This window comes from Lygodium microphyllum, chromosome 12, assembly GCF_053477565.2.
Source record: "Lygodium microphyllum isolate KBCC chromosome 12, Lygodium_microphyllum_v1.1.10, whole genome shotgun sequence".
Lineage (NCBI taxonomy): Eukaryota > Viridiplantae > Streptophyta > Polypodiopsida > Schizaeales > Lygodiaceae > Lygodium > Lygodium microphyllum.
The window spans coordinates 134,190,550-134,208,687 of NC_141146.1; positions in this window are offsets into that span (position 1 = coordinate 134,190,550).

Consider the following 18,138-nt stretch of genomic DNA (forward strand, 5'->3'; position numbering starts at 1 on the left):
AGGGGAATTTTTTTAGAATGTTTTTAGAAGTTTTTAGAATTTGTTACAAATTTTTAAATGATTTTTCCATATTTTTTTTGCAATTTATTGGTAATTTTAGGAAAGATGGATTTTTCAGAAATTATAGGGAAGGCAATTTCCAGCAGACAAATTTCCAAAAATTGACAAAAGGCACAAGGAATTTTTAGAAATTTTTCTGAAATTTTTTATGGAAAAATTAATGTAGTGATTAATTAAGTCACATTAATCACATAAATCACATTAGTCACATTAGACATAAGTCAATTAAGTCAGGTTAGTAGGATAAGGCAGGTTAGTCTACCTAAGTCTAGTCTGGTTAGTTAAGGGTAAGTAGGTTAAGTCTAACTAACCTAGTCTGGTAAGTTAAGTTTGATTAGGTTAGGGCTAACTAACCTAGTCTGGTTAGTTAAGTTTAAGTAGGTTAGGTCTAACTAAGTCTAGTTAAGACTAACTAACCTGAAGTAGGTTAGTGGACTAACTATAGGTAGGTTAGAGTTAACCTAACCCTAGTTAAATAAGTATTAACCTAACCCTAGTTAAATGTTGACTTAGGTTAGTGATTAATTAAACTAAGGTTAGGAATTAAGTAAACTAAGGTTAGTAATTAACCTGAGGATGGGAGGAGGAGGAGGTGTAGGTGGTGGAGATGGAGGGAGGTGGGGATGGCGTGTCGGCGGCGGCGAACGCGGTGGTCCACGCGGCGGTCTGGAGGCGGCGTGGCGGCGGTCGTGGCGAGATGGCGCGGGCGCTGCGAGGTGGCGCGGGCGCTGCAGGTGTAGCCGACGGCAGGGGGAGGCGCGGCGTCCAACGGGCGGGCAGAGGGCACCACTGCAACGAAGCCGCAGGCGGGCGCTGTCGGAGCTGAGGGCGACGGCGGGCGGGGCGCAGGCTGACGGCTGCAGAGTGCTGGAAGGCGGCGACGGCGGCGAGAAGGAGGAGGTGAAGACGGCAGACTGGGGGGAGGAGGAGGAGTGAGGGAAAGAGAAGGAGTGGGTGGAGAGGGAGAAGGAAGGGAGGAGGGAGGTCGTGGAGGGGGGAGGAGAACGCGCTGGGGAGGAGGAAGTCGCGGGCAGGTGGTCGCAGAGGGGAGGGAGAAGTGGAGGGAGGAGATGGAGTGGGGGGGGGAGAAAGGAGTAGGAGGGGAAGGAGGGCAGCGTGAGGGAGGAGAGAAGGAGGGGAGGATGAGAGAGGAGAAGAAGGGAAGGAGAGGAGGTGGAGATGGAGGGAAAAGAGGGAGGAGGGAGAGGAAGGAGAGGAGAGAGTACGCACAGAGAGAGAGAGAAAGAAGACGGTTGGCGGGAGGGGGTGTCCGTTTGTTTTGTTTTCTTTTTTCTTTTTTTTTTCTTTTTTTGAAATAAAAGGTGGGCGGGCAGGTTGGGGTGGGCAGGGTCTAAAAGGGGGCGTATCCCCGTCCCGCGCACATGCGCGAGGCGGGGTAAAAAAATTTGCCGTGACGGGATTGAAATGATGCAAAGAAGACGATACGGGTTACGCGGACACGACTGGGGCGCGTGGAGACGCGTGAAATCGAAAAAGGGCACGTTCACGCGCAAAACGGGCGTGAGAAAAACGTAAAAATAAAGAAAAATTAATAACTCCCAATCTGGATGTCAAAACGAAATATCGTAAAAACAAAAAGTGGGCAGGATGACAGGGGGGAAACAAGAAAAATACGGGACGGGGGTTCCGGGAGGGGTAAAGGGCGGTCACGTGCAAAAAACACAAAAAACGAACCAAAAACGCAATTGAAAAATTAATATCGAAAGATCCGTGCATCGGAATGAGGTGCAGCAAAAAGGAAAACTAGGCAGAAAGATGTGCCCGACAATCCTATCACGTCAAAACATAATCCCGACTGAGATAAAACGTGTTCACATGGGAAAAACCCAAAAAACAAACCCGAAAATGGGATCGGAAATTAATATCGAACAAACCATTCACCGGAATGACATGCAGTAAGAAGGAAAAATGTCCGCAGGAAGGAGTGGCACAGGGTTATCATGTTAAAACGCAGTTCCGGCGGAAATAGGAGGGGTTCACATGTGAAAAACTCCAAAAATACTCCCGAAAACTCATTTAAAAATTAATAAGTAAAAATCCAGAAGTCGAAAAAGGGTGGAGGAAAAAGAAAAAAGGTAGGGGAAGGCATGGGGGACACGGCTGTCAAATCAAATTGGAATTCCGATGCAAACAGGGCAGGTTTACATGGAAAAATGTCAAAAATACGCACGAAAAAGGCGCGAAAAACCCGGAAAATTAATAATGGACAAACCGTGTATCGGAATGATGTGGAATAAAAAGGAAAAATGTCAGGGGAAAAGCGTTGGTCAGGGCTATGAAGTCAGATCACGGTTTCGAAGCAAGAAAAGCGCGTTCACATGGAAAACCGGCAAAATTGCGCAAAATATTTCAAAAATTAATAACTCGAAAACCGTGCACCGGAACAGGGGTAGGTAAAAAGGAAAAATGAGAAGTTCGAAGGGAGGAACAGGGCTATAAGGTTGGATTTAGATTTTGGTGAACGTAGGATGCATTCACAGGACAGGACCGCAAAATTAGGGAATGAAGGAAAACTGCAAGGAAATAGCCCCAAGGGTGGGTGGAACATAACCGGGTGGGTAGGAAGGGTCCCCATGAGGGTAAAAGCAAGGCAAGGCATTCATGCATGAGCAGAATAAGGCATATGCAGAAGGGTAGGCAACATAGACGCGCAGGGACGCGTCCCCACACTTAAGACCTTAACGGATAGGGTTAACCGAACCACGCCACAGACCATCCACTAACTTCCCCACACTTAAAACATGACCGGCACGAAGAAACCAAAGTGTAGGGTTAGATAAACTTGGCCCGTTTCGTCAAGAATCAAGGTTGAGTGTCGATGGCACGTCCAGTGTTGTTGGCGGCGCTGGAGGGACCAAGGCATCTTCTCGGCACACGTCCGTCATGGAAGGGACCACGCGGCAGCACCCAGGGAGGTAGCTGATGGAAGAAATCGCAGGAAATTCGTCGATGATGAGGGATATTGCACTCAACTCACAGTCACTCAATTTGAATGAAAGAACAGTCATTCGCCCCATGACTAATATCACTCGCAGAAGAATAATTAAAACCCATATCGCATACCCGGTTGAGGAATCAGCAAGGGAGAAATGGTGCAGGAGCATGCCAGGGTGCACAGTTGATGGTGCATTAGTGCATCCAACCCATCTGGCATAAGTGCAAGAAGGAAGGCAAGGGAGCCTTACAGTGCAGTGCACAGAACAGGGTGATGTGTCTTGTGTTGACGGTAAAAATCCATCCCGTGGGTGCATAGGGAAACGGGAACATACCTGACTCCAAGTGTCGTAACGTCCCTCAATCTTCACCTCTCGATATTTGATTGAAGAAACTCCAGTCACACTCAACCCACCCTCTATCTCACTCTCTGTTGATAGATACAGGAGGGCAGCCTTTTCCTGAAACCCATTGATGTAATCCTCACAGTCACTTGTGCAAAGGTTGTATGCCTTGTGCGCATTTGATGGTGCAACCGTGCATCCCGCCCTGTGCCGGCATACGGTGCGAGAAGGAAGGCCAGGGAGCCTTATGGTGCAGTGCACAGAAACAAATCGTGCTTTGTGCTTTGAGAGGCCCATCCCGTGCATGCAACACTTCATTCACACTTCTCACCTCTCATTTGATTTGAAGGGAAAAGACTGGTCTCTCGCCCCACCCTCTGTCTCACTCGTTGTTGATAGTTACAGAGGGCAACCCATACTCACTTCCCCACCCGGTCAGGATGAAAGCTCACATCACTCAAGGGGTTGTCGATGAAGATCGCGTCATCAGTTGTTGAAGAGGCGTACCCAGGGAGGTAGCCATCAAATCGAACATTGTGTTGGATAGGAACATGTCGTCTGCTAGAGGACAGTTAGTCACTTTGCAAAGAGACCCAGGACACAGCGTACCAAGGGAGGCAGCTTCGGAATTGGATCCAAGGGATATCAATCAATGAATCCACTTTCTGGACTGCTGGGTGTTACCACATTTTCCACAGCTAGCTTCCCGCCCAAGGGTGTTTACCACCTTTTCTTGGAACGAGGCCTGCTATGACAGGGAATTGCTTCCTTTTCTCTCATAACAGATTTTTTTTTTGTTTTTTTTCTTCTTCTTTCTTTCCTTCTGTTTTTCTTTTTCTTTTTCTTATTTTCCCCTATTCCCGAGGGTGTTTCCACCTTTTCTCGAAGAAGAGGTCGGCATGACAGGAACCTAAGTCCTTTTCTCCCATGACCGATATGTTTTGTTTTTTTTTTTTCTCTTTTTGTTTTTCTTTCTTTCTGCAAAATGAGCAAGGGCATGGTTAGAAAAACCATTTGTCAGAACCCACCTCGCCACTGATGCTGGTGGAAAATAGAGGATAAGAGATCAAGGCTAGAAGGGGGGTTTGAGGGGACAAAGGGTTGCGTCCACTTCATCAGGACTGACTGAAGAACGGCTATCAGAAGTAGCATCATAAGAAGTACAGTGCCGCGCCAACGAGGGAAAAGATCAAGTGTCCGTAATTGTCAAGATCCCTAAGGAGGGAAGTACTTCTTCAGGCGATATCCATTGATCAGAAAGGGATCATCAGAGGCATCCAAGGTCTGTACTTGGACAGAGCCATTAGGGTTGACTGCAAGTACCTTATAGGGGCCCATCCACCGCTGTTGGAGCTTGCCAGGAAACTTGCCAAATCGTGAATCATAAGCTAGGACCAAATCACCTTCTTTGAACTCCTTGTGCTTAATGAAGCTGTCATGGTAAGCCTTGCGTCGAGCTTGCGTGGCTTCCATGCACTGTAGAGCCATCCTGCGAATTTCGTCCAAACATTCCAAGTGCAGAAGACGGCGTTGCAGTGAATCATCGTCCCCCAAACGCTCTTTGATAGCCACTCTCAAAGAGGGTAGTTCCAGTTCAACAGGAAAAACAGCTTCTGTACCATACACCAGCTGGAAAGGTGTCTGTCCCGTTACTGCTTTATGGGAGGTTCTGTACGCCCAGAGGGCCTCTGTAAGTCGATCGTCCCAATCACGACGATGTGCAGCAATTGTTCTTGTCAAAATAGAGCAGAGGATGCGATTCGTGACTTCGACTTGGCCGTTGGCTCTGGGGTAATAAGGAGTGGACTTGCGATGGCGGATCTTATACAACTCTGTCAACTCTTCCATGACTTTGTTGAGGAAATGCGTGCCTCTGTCACTTACCAGCTCTAAGGGACTGCCAAAACGGGTGATGATATTCTCGTACATGAACAGGGCCACGCTGTTACCATCGTCCCGCTTTAGGGCTTTAGCTTCGCACCACTTTGTGACATAATCTGTACATACGAGGATGTATCGGTTCTGTTTCCTTCTGGTAGGAGGATCAATTGGACCTACGAAGTCAATGCCCCACTTCTCAAACGGCTTCAACGGAAGGATAGGTTGCAATGGCATGGCACTTGTCTTGGTGGGTTTCCCCATTCTTTGACAAGCATCACATCTTTTACAGTAATCATAGGCATCCTTATGAATGGTAGGCCACCAATATCCTGCTAGCAGAGCCTTCCTGGCTGTAGCTTCTCCTGCAAAGTGACCTCCACATGGCTCGTCGTGGCAAGCGTTCAGAACAATCCCAATCTCATCTCCTGCAACACATCTTCTGAGTACTTCATCTTTGCCTTTCTTGTACAGTGCACCGCCGAGCAGGGTGTAGGGGGCTGATTCTAGCATGAGCTTCTTCCTTTCCCGACTAGAAATACCAGGAGGGTACTGTTGGGTTGCCAGCAGATTGGCAATGTTCGCATACCAGGGAGTGACAGTTTCTACCAAGAATAGGGAAGCATCAGGGAGGTCTGGATCATCCTGCTCCTCGTCTGCAGTTTGTGGGATACGCAACAGATGATCAGCCAGAACATGGGAACGACCGGGCTTAGTAATCACCGCAAAGTCGAACTCCTGGAATAAAAGGAGCCATCTCATCAATCGTCCTTTCACATCTGCTTTGTTCATCAAGAAGGACAGGGCCTCATGATCCACATAAAATTTAAAGTGGGTAGATAGGAGGTAATGGCGAAACTTCTCCAGGGCAAACACCATTGCCAAGCACTCCAGCTCTGTCACTGTATAGTTCCGTTCCCTATCAGTGACTTTGCGGCTTGCATAATAGATCGGTTGATCCAACTTCGAGGAGCCCTTTTGGCAGAGGACAGCACCTAAGCCTTCAATTGATGCATCAGTGTGTACATGGAACTCTTTCGTCCAATCAGGAGGTTGCAGTATGGGTGCCTCTATCAGACACTGCTTCAGAGTGTGGAAGGCTTTGTCACATTCTTTCGTCCAAGTAAACTCTGCATCTTTCCTCAGGAGCTTATGCAAGGAGGTTGCCTTTGTTGCAAAATGGGCTATGAACCTTCTGTAGTAACCCACATGGCCTAGGAATCCCCTCAACTGTTTGAGGTTGGTGGGTGCTGCCAGAGCTGCAATCTTTTCAATCTTTGCAGGGTCTGTTGATATCCCTTGTGCTGAGACAATGTGGCCCAACAGAACTCCAGAAGAAACCCCAAAGATGCATTTGTCGGGGTTGAGGGAAATCCCATACTCCCGGCATCGGTCAAAGCATTGTGCCAGGTGTTCCCAATGTTCACTGATTAAACTGTAGACATAGAAGTCATCCAAATATACCTCGATAAAGTCATGCAGATGATTCTGAAATGCAGCCATCATGACTTGTTGGAAAGTAGCAGGGGCATTGCAGAGCCCAAATGGCATCACTCGGTAAGCGTAGGTCCCCCATTCTGTGGTGAAGGTTGTTTTGGATTGGTCTTCTTCCGCAATTTGGACTTGGTTGTATCCGCTGAATCCATCCAGAAGAGAATAAAGTTCATGTCCTGCCACTGTGTCCAACAGTTGGTCTGTGAAAGGGATAGGAAAATGATCCTTCTTCATCTTGGAATTAAGCTTTCGGAAATCCACACATATTCTCAATTTGCCATTCTTCTTGGGTACAACCACGATGGGTGAAACCCATTCACTATTTGCCACTGGATAAATGAACTCGGCTTCCAGAAGCTTCAGCAGCTCCGCTTTCACCAATGTGGAATAATTCGGGTTCATTCGCCTCTGTCGTTGCCGTACTGGCTTGGCATCAGGCTCCAAGTCAATATGATGGTGACATATTGTGGGATCAATCCCCTTTAGGTCTTTGTAAGACCATGCAAACACGTCCAAATTTTCTTTCAACAAGTTGTACAAAGTTAACAACTCCTCTTCTGGGAGACTGCTACCCACCTTCAAGTGGCGTTCAGTGCCTTCTGAATCCACAAAGGTTAACTGCCTTTCACCTTCTACTTCACGGATGAAGGTCCCGCGGACTGCTTCTGGATACAGATCCGACTCCTTCAAGGGAGTGATGTCCTCTTCTGATGTCCCACTAGAACCGATTTCTTCTTTTGGTGGAGACTTAGGTTGCTCCTTGAGATGTTGGAATGGGATAAGGGCCGTTTCGGATTTGGTTTCAAAATTAATTACCTCTTGGCTTGAAGACTCCTCTTCTGATGATACATCCAGGAACGCCACATAGCAGGGACCCTCTAATTTCTGTTGGGTTTGTCGGACTGGTGCTTGTTGGCACGGTGCATCATCATCATCTTTCTTCGGCAAGGATGGGTTAGGACGGCATGAGCCACTGCTAAAAGACGGCTTGTTCTTCTTAATCCATTTCTTATAAAGGTTTTGCATATAAGATGATCCATTTACTAGACCAAATGGTACCATTGCCATTCTGTCCCATAGCATGAGCTCATCGGCTTCTGATACTTCTGGAACTTCTTCTTCAATTGTATCCTCTTCAGGTGGGATAGATTCTTCCATTTCACTTTCATAATCCTCTTCGTCCATATCATATTCATCCTCTTCTGTCTCTGTCTCTGCTTCTGCTTCTGTCTCTGTTGCTGCTTCTGCTTCTGCTTCTGCTTCTGTAGGAGCTCTGTAACAGAAGAACAGATTCTCTGGTTCCTCTCCTGCCTCTGTCTCTGGCTCTGTTGTGGCCATATAACAGGGAGAGCAGTACATCCATGCTTCTATCTCACTATCAGAAGTGATTTCCGAAGTCATTTCTGGTTCAGGCAAGAAGTATTCACCCATTGATAATGGCTTTGCATCTTTTGGAAGTCGGCTTACAGTATCCACTGTTAAGGAATGTGCCATTACTTTCTTGGGAAGGATCTGTTTGACAACATCTTCGTCTGCTGATGTTCCATCTGTAGCCTCTTTAGGGGAATCAGAAGATAATTCCAAGGAGGTGGATCCATGTCCTTTTTGAGAACCATACAGTTTCAGCACCACTTTGTTGGGTCCTCTACCCAAAGTCAAAGTTCCTTTGAACCAATCCGTCCTTGCTCTAGCTTCAAAAAGCCATGGTCTGCCCAGTAACAGAGGATAGGATGTACCATAAGAGTTTGGCTTCACCACCAAATAGGTCAGCCAATAATCTTTTCCAGCCACTGTAGTCTTCACATATGGAAGAATGCCCAAAGGCTTGATTCTACTCTGATCCGCCAGTCTGATGAGCCATTGGGTTGGTTGCACACCTTGTAGGCCTAGATCCTTCATTGTCACATCCGTCATAATGTTCACTGATGAGCCACCATCAATCAGTGCATTTAAAATAAAACAACCTTCTATCCACACGCCAGTCTCTGGAGTACCCGGATCTAGGAAAGCATTAGCCACATCCACTTCTTTTACAGGCTCTGGAGCCTTGTTGGACTTTGTCACTGTTGAGGGAGCAATCCTTAAACCACGTCTTTTCGTTAGTATACTTTTGAATCTTTTCCGGCAACTGGGGGACAACATCAATAATTGTCGGAATGTGAGGTTTGGTTTAAAGGTATCTAGATCTCTGACTAGATCGTATTCCTTAATAGGATCCACTGGCTTTTCTAATCGGTTAGGGAATGGGGCAACACCCATTTTCATTTTCCCTCTTTCTTCCAACAGAGGAATTACAGGGACTTCTTCTGCCACTTGTGGCACTTCCTCCTCTTCTGTATCCTGGACCTCTGGTCCTGTCTCTGTAACTGTCTCTGTAACTCTTTGTGGCACTGTAGGGCTCTGTACGGCACTGTTAGGCTCTGTTCTGTTCTGTTCTTCTGGTGGAAGATTGAACTTCACTGTTCTGGCAGGAGGGTTATTTTCGTTCTGGATAGGTGGTTCCTTCTGCTTTGCACGAGTGATGGCAACAACTTTCAATTCCACTAAATTGGAAGTAGGCTCTTGGGCCTTGGCTGGACTATCAGTAGCACTGTTTTTCACTGGGGCTGGGCTTGGACAGTCTTTCGCAGTGTGGCCTTCTCCTTTGCATCGAGTGCATAAGGGCTTGTAATCCACTGACCTTCGAGGATTTGGACAATTTGGTGAGATGTGGCCCTTTTCTCCGCATCTGTAACACTCCACTTCTGATCTCTGACCACCGCCAGACTGTCGTCCTCTGTAACTTTGAGAGGGAAATCTTCTGGGTCCGAAATTAGGACCAAACTCTCTAGGCTTGGGTCCAATATCTTGTGTTGTCATTTTGGATTCTAGCAAGTTAAATCTTGCGTCTTCTTCCTTTCTTCTCCTATCATGCATCTCCTTCAGAGAGCAAATGTCCTCTGTATGGTTCTTCCGCAAACAATAGGAACAGAAGGCTCCAGGGATGGTTGGTTTCCGTGTACATTCAGTGGCTAAATGACCTGCTTGATGACACTTACCACACCAAGTATTTGACCGCATCACATTTCTTCCTACTCCTGCAACGTTGGATATGCTCGATGTGTTCACTTTCAGCGTCTGTAGTTGCTCTGTAATCACATCCATCAACTCCTTTTTGATGTTTGCAACTGAGTTGGATAAATAATCCTTCAAGCTTTCTCCTCCGGACGTACTGGTAGGAGGGTTTTGAGGAGTCTCTGTAATCACTGCATAAACTAGTTGGGTTGGTACAGAGGGGTCTCTGTTCTGGTTCTGATTCAGAGCTCCTGTTTGAACTGTTGGCTGTTGACTCCAGTTGGTAGGATTCCACTGTTGCTGCTGATTTGGCATTGAGGAAATTGGTTGGGACCATTGTTGTTGTGGTTGAGCCATCATTTGAGACATGGATTGTGGCCACTGAGGATTTGGTACACTGTACTGTGATACCGGGGGCATCTGTTGGTAGGGATAGGGAACAGTCCCTGGGACTGCATTTGGTGGATACATCATTCCTGGCATCAAAGGAGGTAGGACTCCTCTTCCTGAATTCATCGCTAATCGAGCTTCCACTTCATCATACAGTCTTGCACCTTCTGTTGCAGCTTGCAGTGTGGCTGGTCTTTGTAGCTCCACAAACTTACGGACTTCTGGTTGTAATCCTCTGAGAAATACCCCCTTTTGAATGCCATCATCTAGATTATGGTTAGTCCATCTCTTCAGGATGGATTCCATTCTTGAGACATAAGCTTCTACTCTTTCTCCAGAGGACTGACTTAGGTTCATAAATTCCTCTCTCATCCGCTCTTCAAAACCTTCACGCCTGAATTTAGTGAGGAAGGCAAACTTCAGGTCGTCCCATGTGCCAAAAGTTCCTGCTGCTTGTCTCTCATACCACTGAAACGCCGCGCCCTTGAAAGTGGCGGGGAATATTGCTAACCAATGCTCAGGGGTTCTGGCATTGTTAGCCACACATGCTACCATAAACTCTACTACATGAAGATCGGGGTCTTCATTGTACTCTCCCTTAAAAACTGGCAATGGGACTACATTCGCTGGTCTGTCATCAATATTTCCAGGACGGATCTGGCTTGGAAGTGGACCTCCAGCAGGAGGAGGAAGGGCTTGATGTGCCATTGGGACTTCTGTAAAGAGTTCCGCAAGGGCGTCAAAGGCGGCTTCTGCTACGAGCTCGCTCTCAGCTCGGATTCTTGCTTTCTCTCTTTTCACGTACCTCTGGACTCGTTCCAACGCTTGCCTTTTTATTGCGTCATTCATCAGGGGGTTGACTCCACTATGTTGTTAGTGCTCCACAGAGGGTTAACAGAAGGCTTCAGTCTCTGGAGGACTCTCTTGCCAACATTTCTTCTACTTCTTTCTTTTCAACGTCCCTGAATTCTGCTTTCATGCCACTACACAAAGGAAGGTATTCGGTTCTGAAGGTGTCAAAATGCATACGTCTGAGCATGGTGGTGGTGCCATCATCATAGTAATGCCAGCTTCTGATGGTTTCAATAGTGTATGTTGTGAAAAACACTCTGTCTACCAACTTCCAGTGGGTTGCTAATTGAACAAACAGAAGATTATCAATACACCAAGCATCCCATGTATCTTGCTGTTGAGCGTCCACGAACAAATTCCAACTCTTTTCCTTCTTGTCTTTGTGAACCTCTACAGACCAAGACTCCTGAAGCTTCTTCACAATCTCCCACTTGATGTTGTTTGGAAACTTCTCAATGAATGCCAAATCTTCCATGGATGTTCATTCTCTCTATTTCTGCTCTTCAGTTTGTTCCCAAACAGTTTGCCACCAAGATGCAAGTTTCTCCTGCTTCAATAGGAAGAGGAAACTGTCCACCACATAGAGCATGCATCATGATGGTGATGTGTTTCCGCCATTGTGGGATGAACTTCTTATGGAAAGTGGCTTTGATTATGAGGAATTCCAATTCTTCAGTAGAAGAAGGAACTTTACAAACATCCATTGAATTCTTCTCTTCTTGGCAATGCCATTTCCTTCATTTTCAGCCTCTTTTTGGTGCTTGTTGATGGCAAGTTTCCCCGGCTGCGCACCAAAAACATGGAGCCCCAAGAGGAACACCAAGGAAAAGGGAATTCTCTTGCAAGAAAATCTATCTTGTAACATCAACAAGCTTGTTTATCATGTTTCATATGATCACAATGAAGAAAAGAACACCAGGCACAACAAATCTTCATGCAGCATCATGTAAATCTCCCACGGTTTTTAATAGAATCAACCATATTCTTCAACATCTTCACAAAATCCATCAATAGAACAAAGAAAACAAAGGAATACACCATCTTTGAATGGAAATACATCACATAGTATTCATCTTCAATATCTTCATAGTCTTCTCTCTCAATCTTTCATATACAATCACTCTGTTTGAGTAGAATTGACTATCTCTGACTCTCTCTCTCTCACTCTATCAATAATACATCATATCCTTACTACAATCTCTCAAAAATTACTCTCAATAATCACTCTTAGGTCGTGGATACCCCTCCCAAGAGGTATGTCTGATATGAAGGGTCACCAGAGCCACTACAGTGTCTCTTCACAGCTCACTACTGTCACTTCACTCTAGTCTTCACTTGAGTCTTCAGCAGCTACTTCTTCCACTTCTTTCAGCTCTTTTGCACTTGTATTCACCTCTTTCCAAGGCTAGAAAACTTTCCCAAAAGTCACACATACATTCCACAGAACACTTACAGAAGCATACAGAACAGTCTACAGAACAGTACCAGAACAGAGATAGTACAGAACAGAACAGAAACAGAACAGAAGCAGAAGCTCTACAGAAGGCCTACAGAAGGTTACAGAAGGTTATCAAAACCTCATAACTCACTCTCAACCCATTTCAAACTCTCACAAACCATTCACTAAGCTTTCACAATATCTCATTCTTCATCAATCAATACTCTATCCCTCCTTACAGAAGACAATCAGAACAAAACAGACCAAAACAGAGCAAAACAGAAGGTATACAGAACCATTCAGAACCTATCATAACATCACAAAACCATCAACAAACATCATGATCTTCCAAAGCACAATCATTATTATCCAAAAAACTCTCAAACCCCTTCTAAATCAATCAATCATCTCATAAAATCAACCATTCAGCTCTCAAAAACAACAAAAATCATCCAAAAAACAAGTCATTTCAACACTCAACAGGAGGTGACGTCTCATCCCAAGGAGGAATGCACCTATTGGGGCCACTTACAAGAGTTCATGGGTGTGCGATGGATGGAGTGCCTGAGTCCATCCACCACTTGGAAGGCATTACCTAGTCTATACTATCAATACCAGAGGAGACTGGCAGCCTTCCGGACTTTCCTACAAACTTGGAGCATGAGATGGAGGCAATGATCGATGCATTGATACCTATTGAGATTCAGCAATCACACTCACTAACAGCCTCTTTGTATGGAGCTTCAGGGATAAGGACATGCAGGCTTACCTATCCCATATGCATAGTGGTGCCTATTGCAGTTTCCTACTTTCCTATAAAGCATTGTACTTGCTTCCTTTTCTTAATGCAATGATAGTACTCTTTTCTTATTAGTAAAGTGTTAGTGTCATTGTCCACATACACAAGATTGTGTTTATGAGTCCAAGTCTCAATCTTGGAACCTAATTCACTTGTATAACAAACAGTATCTTTGTCTCCTCCATCATGAGTTTACTCTTCTCCTTTCATCCACCATAACTGACTGCCATGTCCTAGATCCCGCTCATTCCGACATGGTATCAAAGCTCATTCAGGCATGACCTAGCTCATCTCACTCCTCTCTTAGCTCCTCTTCACTTAGGTCAGCTCAAGTCTAGCTCAATCCCAGCTAATGAGCTCATTTCTAAACTCTATCTCCACTTGACCTGTGGCAGCCATAGCCAAACCTGCACCCTGCCTCCTTGGAGCTTCTTGATCTCCCTCCACAGTCAATATTTCAACATGCTTTCTTCTGGAGATATGTTCCTTGGCTCAGGGCGCTGCCTCCTGTCATGTCAAACTTCGACATTGCTCATCGCGTACTCTAGCATTGCGTGAATACAAGCTCGTTGTCTAGACTATGTCGTCTGCTGTTCGTATGTCAAATGCTGCCTGCACACATCACGATGATGACGAACATCATAGGGCTTTGATAGGCCTTGGAAAGAGCTACATTTCCATAAAAAAAGTTTTGGAAATGATCAACCATAGTTCCTGCAATCTGCAAAAAACCAGGCCCCTATCTGAAACCCTAAACTGTCAACCATAGCCAGTTTCATCAAAGCTCAAAAATCTCATCATTTTCTCTCTCCTACCATCTGGAGCAACCCACTGCCACTTTGATCTACTGTCCCAGTACCAAATCAAGGAGGGGAAGGACCTGAGAAGATTGAAGAAGGATCGACGACCCCGAGCAAGGAAGATTTAAGCTCAACATCAAGTCTCTACGTAGTGTGTTTTCACACTACCATTACTTGTGTCTCTTAACACATTGTAATTTGCTCCTTCACCTGTAACATCTAAGAATCTTAGAGCTGATTTGCTACTGCTTCAGCCATCCAACATGGGAAAAGACTCTCCAAATTCTCGGTTCAAGGAAGTCAGGTTTCACACCTGGCAAACTTGCATCAAGCTCATCCTGATGAAGAAGGGTCTCTGGGCCATCACAAATGTCAAAGAGAAGAAACCTCGAGATGCGGACCTTGCAGTTACTTGGTAGAAGAATGATGACAAGGCACAAGCCATCATTAAACTGGAATTGGATGACAGCTACATCCATCATGTGGATGCGTGTGACACGTCCCATGGCACTTGGGACAAATTGGATACCTTATTTGGTGCACAGTCAAAGTCGTCTAAGTATGGTCTATTAATTGAAATTTTCCAACTTGATATGAAGCCTCGTACATCCCTGGCATCCCATCTGAACTACATGGAAAGCTTGCTTACTCAACTTGCAGGGATAAAGCTAAAAATGGATGAAGATGTTTGTATTGGTGTCTTGTTAAAAAGTCTGCCTCCTGCCTATGATAATGTATCAACCACTCTAACCAATATGCCTGATGCTCAACTTGTTGATATTAAAGCCTTTCTACTAGAGGAAGAAAAGAAACTTAAAAGCAAAGAAGAGCCTAGCACTTCAAAGGATGAACAAATGTTATATGTAAACAATAGATACAAAGGTAAAAATGAACCGCTCTTCTGTGACTTCTACAAAAGGACCGGACACACTGAGAAGTTCTCTCATGCTAGAAAGAGGTCCCAAAAGGCCTATCTTGCAGCTCTCACTACAAGATATAAACCTTATACCGACGTTTAAAGCGACGAAAATACAAACAACAAAATTTGCCCCCGTCGTCGCAAAAAGCGTCGTTATTGACGACGCCATAGAATCGTCGCTATTTGCATCGCTATATGCGACGCATATAGCGACGCAAATAGCGACGCATATAGCAACGCAACCAGTAAAGCTGTGACGCTTATAGCGATGCCAATAGCAATGCGAGCAGTAAATTTGCGACGCAAATAGCGACGGTAACAAAGAAAAAAAAAATTGTGGCAGGGCAGCAAGCTGCCCTGCCACATATAGCACTGTGTGCTGTATGAGAGCCATACAAAATAGTTTCTGCACTGCTACATACAAAGCGCTTGCAAACAAAAAGAATGTATACTGAAATCATAAAACTGATACATGAAATAAATATATGATCGCATAAAATGCGATTGGTACAATCATGAAACGATATCACTAATACATAGAAAATGTCTACATAGATCAGGCGACTAAAAACTAAAGGTGTGTGAGCTCTAAGGATCCAAGGGTGAGCTACAAATCCTCGTCCCCCGAAACCTTGTCCCGCCGCAAAGGAGCATCAAACGGATTCTGTAGAAAAAGAAACAACATATCAATCCACCATACAATAATGCATTCAAATATCTCATGGTAACTACGGACAAGAAAGATGAGTGACTTACAGGGCCACTGCATCTATACAATCGGTCGATCAATGCCCTGAGACCGTGCCTCTCTGCATATCGAGTCTCAAGGCCTTGCGGATCGCGATTTGTAATGGAGTGCTGCAAAGAAAACAAAATGCTAACTGTTAGAAACATGATTGTCAGTACAAAGAATATCTCAAAAAAACAAATAAGCAAAACAAAAGAGAAACTTACAAAGTCCTCCAAGTATGTCCTGTGGCCGCCACTCCCAAGATGATGCACCGATCCGGCCTCGATTCGTGCCCTCGCCGCCTCCCGCTGCTGACTCCAACGTCCTGGCGAATCTGTAGCCTCCTCCCTCAGTCGGCGCCAGTCGTCTGTATCTAACCACTTGGGCTTTGGAGCCCCACTCTTGATTGGCTTGCGTGCATCGGATCATCTATGTGACATGTATGCACGCATGCAATCCATCATCCAGCCCGTAGAGAATCTATCTACTGCGGCTGGCACCGGGAACTATCCTATGTGCGGTTCTAGTTTCGCCAGTGGAAAGGCTCTAAAGAGACCTTTGACATCTTTAAATGAGTCATGCTTTCGAATAGATGTTGTTCCTATCAGTAAGAGCATGGTTTCTATAAATAGGCAATTGCAGAGTGGACAAAGGCAAGTAAAGACACCTCGTGTAGAGAAGATGTGGCATGCCAAAGGGCCACTTGTACTAAATAGAAGCCATAAGACTGTGAGGCCACCTAGTAATAGTGATAAATCCACAGTGAGTCCATTGGACCAATGTGGGCAGTCGAGGCAGCCTAAGAATGTAAGAAGGGATGTGAGATGGGTTTAGAAACCCAAGATCTCTCAAAATGTGGCTGGTGCATTAGATATAAGGTCAATAACACCATCTGGATATATTGTGATCAATTTCCACGTAGGTGTGATAAAAGGCCATAATGATACATCGGAGAATATGCACCACTCTAGGATACAATCATGTGATGGGTCTCGAATTGAAACCCTACCTAGTTTGGATTGCAACAGTGACTTAGGTCAATCCGAATAGGGAAGTTTTGAATGAGCACCAAGTTGTGATTCTTTCTGGCAAAGGATTTTCTAAGCTGCTCAAACAACCAGTTCATTTGGATGACAATAAATGTGGGACATGCAAGCCCAATGATGTCATTCACCTAGCCAATTGTACCCAAGGAATGATAGGCCATATCGAGGTTATATCAGTAGAAAGGCTTGGGCTAGTGGATTCACAAAAAGCCCAAGATCAAGCCTTGAGATGCGTGGCATGAGTAGTATGGGGCTAGCCATCCTATTGTTTGCCAAGGAGATGATGTATTGCATCTAGTCCACTCTCTGACAAGTGGTATCAGAGCATTGATCTTTGATCCATTTTTCCTTCTATTTTCAGTCCTATTTTCTCCATCAAAAATCAATTTTAGACAAGTACTTGGTAATGATAGTGACTCCATGGAAGGTGAAAGAGAAGTCAAAGGGGCTATGGTTCTCCCATTACTCCCACACAGCAAGTTCCTATCCCCAGTTGATAGGATCGCACTCTTCACTTTGAGGGATGGTGACTTATGGAACTTGTGATGTCCACGCTTGAAAATTTTTATGGCCATGTTCCACGTACTCCTTGCGCTTGCATCTTGCCTCCACCATCTATTGGGGTGGCTCTGCTTCCTCCCCTTACTCTTTTATTTGCGCTTGCGACTGCATAGGGGGGCTTGGTTCCTACACTTTTTCTTCCTCTTGATGGTCATGTTTGAAATTAGGCCCTTCTTCCTAGACTGGCTCTAGTGGATCCTATTGTGGTGGTTGCATTTGTTGTTGTAGCTCCACAAGCCCTAGCAAGGTGAGTTCCTGTGTGGTTAGGCCAATTGAGATTAGGTGAGCGTGTTGCTCCTCTACTCCCAAACTGGTGCTAGTCTTGGGTGCGTTGTCATGGAGTCCATGTTGTAGGGCCCTCCTTGTCAATTCTAGCTTACTCTTTCATTTCTCCATTCTCTCTTCTCCTCCTGGTTGTGTGACATTCAATACTATACTTAAGAATTCATGTTGTTGCTCCAGCATTCCTATCTTGATAGATGCATCTTTGCTTTCTGCTAAGAGGCACTCATTCTCATTATGGGCCAACGTGTAGGAGGCTAAGTTTTTTATTCAATCTTCATTCTAGGATGCCCATTCCTCTTCTTTTTCCTTCATTAGCTTTAAGCCTTGGTTTAGAGACTGGGCTGGGTGCCAAATCACTTGTTCTTGTTGCCACCACAGTGTATGCATTTGCTCTTGCTCTTAGTTTTTTCATTCCACCTACTCTTTTAGTATGACTTATTTTTGGAGAGCGGATTATAGCTAGTTGTGTAGCTCCATCATTTCCTTCTTGCTCTTCTCATCTCGTTGGTTCTTTCTCTCCTGTAACTCTTTCC